Genomic DNA, 10,868 nt, shown 5'->3' with positions numbered 1-10,868 from the left:
TTCAGTTCCGAACTGGGACAGCTTTGGTGCCAGTGAATCTGTAGAATTATTCACTGCTTTTTCTTCTACGCTGAATTAAGATTCAGGATTAGTAAACCGTTGTATACAACCTTAATCTTTATTTTTAGTATTGTCACCGTAGTATTGTGATTGATGTTATAGGACATTTTATAGGCCTGTTCTTGAAATTTGTGTGTGAGCTCATTATAGCTTCTGAATTTACATTTCTCTGTGTTAGCACCTATAAATATATATATTTGGTGTTTGATATGTATATCTTTGTACAATTCTATTGCCTTGTTGGGGGGGGGTCATTGAATATTCTTATAACTGGCATTGTTTTGTTTGGGCATGTCACGTAGTGCTTGCCAACACTTTATTTTATTTATTTATTTTTTTATTTTACTTTGTGTGTAGTTTGTACTCGTGGGAGACCTTTTGACCTTCAGACATATTTAACTTCTTTCAGTGTATATTCTTTTGGCATTATTTTGCTGTTCTAAGTCGGTGTTTCAGGTTACTTAAGTTTAGAGGTAGGGTCTTGCTACTCTTTCCCGCGATTGACAGTTGTTGGTACCAGTTGGATTTCTTTGCACCTTTGGTTACCTTGTCCACTCGCCTGTAAACCTTTTGCCCTTTTCTCTGCGAAAAATTTTTGGCGAAATTTTTCTTACCCGTCGGGGGGGGTGTTGCGTAGTCAGTTAAAGTCTGTTAAATTAATTCTAATTAAATAACATTATATTAGGTATTGCTTATCAGTTATTCAAAATTTCGACTGCACAACGCTTATTTTATTTTATCAAAGTATTATTTATTCAGTTTTATTATTTGGGTTTTGTAAGTTCGAACTCTGTTCTTCACTTATTCTCATTGCTAATGCGGGCAAGACAATGGCATCTGGTCGAATTTCTTAATAATATTGTGATTTAAAAATACTTAATATTATTGCTAGTGTTTGAAACTTACATTACTTAAACAGAAAAAAATTAGCTTTCTTCTGAGTCTACTTTTATTAAGGTATGTGTATTAGAATTGGATCTACTCATACTCTCAGGAGACTTCGACAAACACTTCCCAGTTATTCCCAAATTAACACCAGCAGGTGAAATCAATGCATGTTTAAAAAAAATCACATGTTTATCCACACATACAAATACTGCGACTCAGAAAAAATATGAGAGTTGAACTGTCGAAAGACAAAAAAACAGCACATTTTGTTCAAAAACTTTTACAATAGGAGAAGGCACATATCCTACTGACCAGACGACCTGTCTCTTTGAACTCAACAGTGATTTCTGCAACATAGCCACTAGTGAAAACGAACTTATCGACCAAATTTAGTCAAATATACATTGGTACATTGATATGGTGTTCACAACCATACCAATCCGGAGTGGCTATTTCAAAGGGTTGTAGAGTCATTAAGATTTTTTGCAAGCAAAAGAGATGAAAAATTAGCAACGCCTTCTCGAATCGAACTGCAGACCTCTGGAATACGCGCCCAGCATGCAGACCACTACACCACGAAAACCCGCCAAGAAGGCGGGAGAAATACCTTCTAGGGTATTTTTGGCAACTAAAAATAATATTGTCGACGATAACAACTTTAATATTCAAAAGAAAATTCCCGGTGAAGAGAGAATATACAATAATATTGTCGACGATAACAACTTTAATATTCAAAAGAAAATTCCCGGTGAAGAGAGAATATACAATAATATTGTCGACGATAACAACTTTAATATTCAAAAGAAAATTCCCGGTGAAGAGAGAATATACAAATCGATTGACACGATGGTAAATCAAAATCGTAAAAACAACCTTGTATTTAGCGTAAGTATATTGAAACAATCGATTTCGAGGGCAACTAAAGGTCCCTCCTTATCAGGAGAAAGAAATACCTAGAAAGAAGAAAAGTAAAGGGAAAGGAGTCTCAGAAACACGTGGTCCTTATCAGCACTGCACTATAATATTCGAATATTATTCGAAGTTCAGATTTTGAGCGTGAAGGTGCAGTTACCTCTCGCTCCCTATTTTAAACTTCGCTAATTTTCTTGTACTTTGTGTTACATGTTTAATCAGATAGCCTGGCTCAGTAAAAGTAGGCGGGCAGTGTAACTGATTGAAAATCCGATTATAACCACGTGCAGTGCTGATAAGGACCACGTGTTTCTGAGACAGCTTCCCCTTTGTTTTTCTTCTTTCTAGGTATTTCTTTCTCCTGATGAGGAGGGACCTTTAGCTCCCCTCAAAATCGATTGAGTGTTTCAGTATACTTACGCTAAATACAAGGTTGTTTTTACGATTACGATTGTCACATTAGCGTGTTTCTCTTCTAGTCTACGATGGTAAATGTTGAAGAAAGTGTTGACTACAGAATTTTTAAACTCTTTGCAAGTACCAAGAATGCCATTACACTGTATTCGATTGAAAATTGGATCTCCGATGATACTACTACTCAGAAATCTCAACTCACCACAACTATTTAATGGAACTAGGATGGTCGTCAAACAACTATCGAATAACATCATCGAAGCCGAACTTATGACTGGAAAGGACAAAGGATGCACAGTATTTATCCCCTGAATACCACTGATGTCTACTGAACTGCCATTCCAATTTCAAAGACTGCAATTTCCAATCAAATTAGCCTATAGTTTTACAATTAACAAAATGCAAGGACAAAATTTAAAACATTATGGCATTAGCCTCAGAGACGCCTGCTTTTTCTCCCGATCAGCTATACGTAGCTTACTCTCGAGTAGGAAATTCGAAAAAATTATACATATATATCTCGGATAACAAAAGGAAAAATGTTGTTTATAAACAAGTATTGTAAATAGTTAGAATATATTTTCAATAAAAAAAATTAAAAATTTTACCTCTTACATTTTGAAGCTTATCCTTTTATTCCGAATACCACATAGTCTCACATCAATTCCCTGAGCGAAGCCAGGTACCCCAGCTAGTAAAATTAATAAAAGGATATGGAGTTTTAAAATAGCTTTGTATTGTTTGCTTCTTTATAACAATAAAACTACGCTTTTGTTAATTAAAAAATTGCGCTAGTGCATAGAAATGAATTTTTTATGAGGATGTATTTTTCCAGTAGTTTATTACTTCTTGTATATTAATTAAGTGACATAAATGGCAGTATTTAAGATTAGAAGCAAGAACGATCAGAGTTTCAGCATCTGAAATTCAAATATTATTACTTGCATTACTTTCTAGAATTTTAAGGCACAGACAACAAAAGGGATTTATGAAGTTCACGATTTTATTTATGAACTAGCAGCTTCGCTGCCAGCCTTCGTCTGGCTTTAACCCTTTAACTGTCAAGTTATTTTGATGATTTGGGTACACAAATTGTCAAATTTTTTTATTGGAAAAACCAAATGTAGCCGAAATAAACATCTCCCGATATATATTCGGGTATGACAATACGATGCACTCAAAAAAAAAAAAAAAAAAAAAAAAAATTACACCGAGAAATACTCGGGCGTGACATTTTCGAACACCAGTGCTGTATCTCGGGCATGACAGTTAAAAGGTTAAAATGTACCGGAAAAATGGCTGAAGGGAACACAAAACGTTAAATTTAAAAATTGCGTAAAATTTTACTCTGCAGAACAACTTCATAAAAAAAGTTATTACGTATAACAAAATTACAATGAAATAAGCAATATCCCTTAATACAAATATTAATAATCCTAATAAATAAATTAACCAACTTCCCTTTGCAAAATCTTAAGAACTCAAATGATATAAAGGAGGTTAAGAACTTTGTTTCCTAAAAAAATCACTCAAAACTTTTCAATATCTTAAAGACAGTGAAATGAGCAATAAATAACATAAAAGAATACAAAAAGCAAAAAATTCTGAAAAGCAAAGTATAATTAATATATTTTATTAATGATAATTAATGATATTTTATCTTATATTTTCAAGAGAAAAAAAATACAATGAAATAAGCAATATCCCTTAATAAAAATATTAATTATCCTAATAAAAAATTAACCAACTTTCCGTTGAAGAAAAAAAATCATGCAAAACTTTTCAATATCTTACAAACAGTGAAATAAGCAAAAAATAACATGAAAGCAACTCAAAAAACATAGAATTCCGCGAACAACTTTATCAATAAAAATGTATTATATATATATATATATAAATGACAATGAAATACGCCAATCTCTTAAAAACAGTGACATAAGAAATACGCTGAAAAATTGTTACCAAACCTATATTTCTAAAAGAATGAAACTATTCAAAATGATGCGATTTCATCAAAAATCTATCAACAACAATAAGACAGGAAAATTGTTGCCAAAATCACATTTTTAAAGATGTGAGAAGTGTATTCGGAAGCTTCATTTAATTTTTTTTAAATACAAAATATTATCATTTTTCCAAAATTCTTTTTGTAAAAGCAGTCGCAAGGATGAAAGTTTCACGTGTCCAAAAATCAAAGAAAAATAAACTGTACATTTTTTAAAATAAACTTTTTTAGAAAAAATCCCTTTGAAAAGGTGTTAAGCTCCGTTTGTTAAGTAAATTCTTATTTAATGGATTTATTGAAACACGTAATTTATTTGACGTTCGTAAAATAGTTAAGTGCCTACGTTTCATGATGATGTGAAAATGGAGTGTGTAGAGTAAAATCTCGCTTTCCTATAGCCCATTATGTCTCAAAATGACGCGATTTTGCGACAAAACATAAAATTAAAAAAATTCGAATTCGAATTTCGAAAAAATCGCTTCGAGGTGCACTGGCTCTTGTCTAGATGCACCTATGTACCGAATTTCGTAGCCGTGGGTCTATTAGTTTACGCGCAGCGCGAACGAAAGACATACAGACAGACTCTTTCTTTTATTTATATGTAGAGAAGATAACAGTGGTAGTAAATACCTTAATGTACTTGTTAGTGTTAGTAATGTCTACCAACGGCTGTAATTGTGCTTGAAGCTGTCGATGATGCTCATCACAACAATTTTTATAAATTCAAGAGGAAAAATGTAATGATGTCATTTATCATTTGATTATTTCAATCAATATGAATTGTTCTAAATTTGCCAAAAACTAAACATCAGCAAATATCTGAAAGTCAGATGTCGTAAAATAACTTAATGTTAAATTAGTAAAATTTGCGTCAGTTGTTTTCTGAACTTAATAAACTTGAATTTTAACTGAAGACACTAACATTTAGCGAAAGATTCCAGTAACTTCCTGCATTACGCAGTATTATCTTACCTTAAGCGTCGAATTCTTTTTTCGTAAGCATTGGCGTACTGCATTGTGTAGTATTATTTTATCGCAAGCGTTCGGAACATAACTACAGCTTTCTTTTGAGAGTTTCGTTAATATTTCGGTTAGGTAATTTGGATTATGCGAAGCACACAAGGACTATTTGCCTGAGAAATGACTTTCTGGGAGGTATTTTGAAGAAACTTATATTCACGTTACATACAACGAAATCCTTCATGCAGCCAACCTTCCGCTGGGATTTACTCCTACAACCGCATTTTAACGCTTGCATACTGATGGACATGTTTATATATGTCCAGATACTTTAATTAATAATTTAATGCAGTGGGTTTGACAGCAATCTGCTTTGGAAAGAGTTCTTTACGGCAGAGTTTCCAGGAGAATTTAAATCTTATGCGACAACTGTAAACGGGCAATGCGAATCGAAACTTTTACAAGCGGTATTACATTACATTCATTTTTTTTTATTTAAAAATATTCTTCAAATTTTAGTACTTTTCGGACCACCATATCTTTTAGTGCTGTCAGTCAACACACAGTCTAATTACATTTCAACGCAGCGAAAATTGAAATGCAATAGGCGCCGCTTAATGTTACCATTCGGGTATTGTTATCGCATTGTCAAAGTTCCGCCCGTTTCAATACGAACACATGGAAAATACATCGCTTTCTGTGACCAACAATTTGGTTATGCTATCAAACTGTTATAGAATGCATTTTTAAAACTGAAATAATGTCACCAAATAAAAAAATAAAGTCAAAGTAGTGTCTAGAATTTGCCAAATAACTCAAACAAGCTGCCACATAAAGGATTAAGGTGCCTTACCATCTTGATTTTGATTTATGGCAACATTAAGTTCGGAACACCATATCAAAAAAGACAGTTAAAAATTATTTTAAGCATGCCAGCCTTTCGATTAATGATGAAATAAAGATTAGGTTAATTTAATATGGCAAACCACGTAATGGCTATTTGCCTAAGAAGAGGGATGTCTTCATATAAGATTTTTAAGATAAAATAAAGGAAACTGAAGTACTAAGATCCTCTCAAACTAACATGAATTTTGAGGAATGAGTGAATATTAGTGAAAAAACTCAAGCTGCAGCATCAATGACAGAAGTATATCTGCCTATCACTTTTTGAAACAAATCCAAGCAGTCATATTTGATAAACTTTTAGAAGAAGATGGCGAAGTTGGTTAATTTCTTACAAATGCTGATATGAAGGATGAATATTGAATATTAGGCGTATAGTATCGACCAAATAATTTCCAGAAGCATTGTAAATATATACAATTCATAAATGAAATTTTGTGTAATGATTCTGGATAATCAACTGTTAATTAATAACTTTCTTTCCTTATCAAAATTCAGTGAAAGTAAATGTTTATAGTTTCTAGTTATATTTATAAAAAATAATTTTAACTCCCTCCATGTTTTTCTCACCACTTAATGTTATCGAAATAGACTTGTAATAACACGATCACATTAAACGGCGCTTAGTGTAACTAGAAAAAAAAAATCTGGGTAATCTAAAATTTGAATTATCAATATCTTTCTTAAAAATGAACTAAAAAAATATCTTATGTTTTTTACGCATTTTGTCTGGTTAACTCGAGTTTTCAATTAATCAGAATTGCTTTCTCCCTTAATGCCGAAAACTGTTGCATTTATCTGTTAAGCTGCGTTCACATTGGTACGTTGGGACGAAAAGCGGCCGCTTTTTGTATACCTCAGTTCACACCAACGCGGTGACTTTCGCTTTAAAAGTTGTCATATGCTCGCCCTAGATGGCTCTTCATATCGGAAACTTAGGGGGGGGGGGGGACGTGAAATTTTTGTGTGGTACTTTGACTTTTTACGATTACATTTTTTTAATTAAAAGGAATTTAATTTCTGCTCGATTAAAACTTATTTTACTTCCTGCTTTGTAGCAGAATGCAGTGGTTAACATGTGAGAGATGACGGCACCAAGGAGATAAAAATAATCGAATTGAAGAAATGCGCTTGAACGAAATGAAGTTTCCTTTAATTACTTTCGCATGACATTTCATCAATTCGATGAATTTCTAGCCCTCATTAAACTATTTATTCAAAAGCAGAACACCATTTTTTGTCAGAATATCGCATAAAAGAATCGTTTGGAAGATAGGGATAGGATATTCCAGAAAAAAAAAAAAAAAAAAAAAAAAGTTTTCTATATCTAATTTAATTTATTTATGAGTTTTATTAAAAGATAATTGATGAATGATAAACAGAATCAGATCATCTTATAAATTGTACCAAAGGCTCGTTTTCAAAAGAAGGATAATGCGCACAATGCCAAGCGAAAATTAGGTTTATATGAATGAGGAATGAAAAATAAATGCAAGCTTCTTGTGCCCCCCCCCAAAAAAAAAAAGTCGCGGTAGATTTTTAAAAAAATTGGTGTATTCGTACCATCATCAAAGGCAATACAAGTACCTAGTACCATCTGAATATTCTACTTGAGCTTGTTACCTCCGCGCTAAGGTAGCTTGCGGGTAAGTATGGTTTTTCACACTTTACCCTACAGGAAACTGAAGAAGCTTCTGGGCTATTCTGAAACTAGCGATAATATTTTCTGTAAATATTTTTTTAAAAAAATACAAACTTCATTATAACACCACTCCTGGTGACGCTTGAATCCAAACTAGATAGATTTTTAAGAAAAATTCAAAATCTGGGATTTCGAAATCCATCACTATTTTCTCGCAATAATCTATTGCTATTCTGTAAAAATTGTCAATCATATATAATTTATGGTTGATTATTAAGGTTTATTGCTGCTAATAAATTTGAGAGTTTTCCTTTATATAATTTATAAAGCTTTTTATTCTATTAGCATTTGCATTTTTTTATTAAGATCAGTCCATTTGACTTCTTCCCCCCCCCCACCAAGAAGAAATTTTTAAAGTGAAATCATTTAAAAACCGTAGTATAAACTGGACGTTTGAAACGAGGTGCCTGAAACTGACGCGTCAAGCGTCGAAAAGTTGAAGTTAAGTCAACTCACGCGTTCTCCGGTCGTCCGAAAAATGCCGCCTTTGATCTCGCTTCGGATTGGTCAACGCTTTCCGCCCGATTGAACTCGGCTTTAGCCTGTTAATCAATTACGTAGACCCTTTTGCCCAAAATGATTTTTCGCTCGATTTTTCTCCCTTCCTTTTTAGTTGTGTTGTAGTGTCCTTTCCCACAATGCCTCTACTATTCTCTTAATCTCAGTCTCAAATGCCAGAATGATCCCACACGGCTCAATGGGAGGATTCCCAATCTGTACATGTATTACGCAATTTTCATTTTGCCTGTAAAACCATTTTTGCAGCAATAATCTTAGTCAAGTAAAGAAAAGAACTACATAGATTTACCACATAAACAATTTTACTACTTTTTTTAAGAAAAGTAGTAATTTATTTTTTAGATTACCATAAATCTTTTATGACTAAAAGTACTTATGTAATAACGAAGGTTTGAAGCGGAGGGCAGACAAAATGCTAAAAATCATTTATTCGTTAGGTATGTATATCGTAATCCTTTATGTACGCAAATGACAGTTTGTGACAATAACTGCAATTTATCTATAGTAAGGTAAATTTTGAAAGAAAGGAGAAGAGCAGACGCGAGAACATTATCATGCTAGGATTTTCTGTGATTTAAAATTCTGACGGGGCCACCATATGACTCAAAATGGCATCAAAAATTGTAAATTCACGAATTTAAATATCCCAGTCAATTTTTGTAGTACGGGAGTCGAATTTTTATTTTTATTTTTTTTCATAACGGTTATAAAACTTTCGTATATATAAATATAGGAATAGAGCGACAGCATTAAAACTTAGATTTCCTTATCTGTCGAAAATTAATTTTTTTAAATTTGTTACCGCCAAAACATGAATATTTTTCTCATTTAAAACACTTCTGTAACTGGAAGTATATGACTAAGCCCGGCTTTTGCGAACATAAAGACCGAATAAGGATTTAAGGTGTCTATACTCTTAGCCGATTAAGAGGGTGAGTCATTATACATACTTTTAGTACCGATGATTGCAATAAAAAAGGAGGTATACTACTAGATGTTATAGCAATCCCATTTATAAAATTTCAACGTTCTGCGGCTAATCGTTTTTGAGTTATGTGTCATACATACATACATATGTACGTACGTACAAGACGTCGCTTAAAAATACCTTTTGAATCTGTTTTAAACTTTTGCAAACCGTTTCGAAATAAACAGTCCTGTATTCTGTCCGTATCAGCTGTAGCCCTAGGAAATGTGTCCATATGAAAAATGTTAATCCGGATAATCGTGGTACCTATCAAATGATACATAAGGAACTCAGTATAGCTGTACATAAAATTATTTATGTGGAGCTGCATATTAAAAAAATCAGTTTATTGTTGGGGGCCCCGTAAAACTGCAGCGAGTTAGAACCAGTAAAGAAACCCTAAAATTACTTAATTATGGTGGACACCACATCATTTCTAAAATCATAACTAGCGATGAAATATTCCTACTATTTTTTAACGCTCCTATATATCCGAAAATTAGTGTATGAATTGTTGAAGATAACCCCAAATCAACAATGGTGAAAAGAGCCAAGAAAATGCTAATATGTAACTTTTTCTTCTTAAGTACGGAACTCGTCAAATCTATCAAGTTAGACTTAGTTAGTTAGATTTGGTAAGTTTGGTAAGTTAGAGGGCCAGAAGAAAGTTACTCTAAGAATTCTTTAAGAAATGGAAATTAGGGGACTTACTCTTCAACATGGTAACGTATCTTTTCATTTAGCAAGACTGACAATGAAATTTCTTTGAACAATAACACATTAAAGTTACAGAACACCCTCCCTTTTCTCCTGATCTTGTGTGACGTTTGCCTATTTTTTTAATCTTAAAACATTTTACATGCCTATAGTTTCATTTCAAAGATGAGATTGATGAGCCCATAAAAGCATATATTTCATCGATTCCAAGATTTAAATATAGAACTTTTAATCTTTCGTGAATTCACCTGCAAAAGTGTATTTTTGTAGGAAGAGACTATTTTGATCACTTCTAAGATTTGGTAAGTTTAACTTGTATCATTTAGCTGTATATTACAAATTTCAGAGTGTTGCTCGTACATTATTTAGCTTCATTTTTTTCGTAAAAGGTTCATGTTAAGTGTTTTACATTTCTTATTTTTGAAGACTATGATAATTATGCAGAGTTTAAGAAAAATGGATGAGTTTCATGTGCTTCTCTTGTAATAGGAAAGATACAAATATTTTATGGAATTACAAAAGTATGTAAATGGAAGTTCTAATTTTTATTTCCTGTAATATTACACAATCTACAAAACTACACTACTCTTGTTCATATTGCAAAAAGAGTTAATAAAAGTTAATTTTTCCTTGGCTTCAGGACATAGGCATAACATATTTACAGATGTTGTTTAATATTGCTGTTTTTATTCATTATTTTAACTTCCTAAGTCCTCCTCTCTTCCTCCCTTCCTTTAGATTTCAAATTAATTTATGTTTTAAAATAAAATGTTTTGAAGTTTGTAAAATAGTGTTATAGATTTTAATGCACGTTAAGTAGC

This window comes from Stegodyphus dumicola, chromosome 6 (assembly GCF_044657685.1).
Source record: "Stegodyphus dumicola isolate Sdum_Otavi_A_Nest chromosome 6, ASM4465768v1".
NCBI classification, from domain to species: domain Eukaryota; kingdom Metazoa; phylum Arthropoda; class Arachnida; order Araneae; family Eresidae; genus Stegodyphus; species Stegodyphus dumicola.
The sequence above is the reverse complement of the archived record's forward strand: the minus strand, read 5'-3'. Positions refer to the sequence as shown.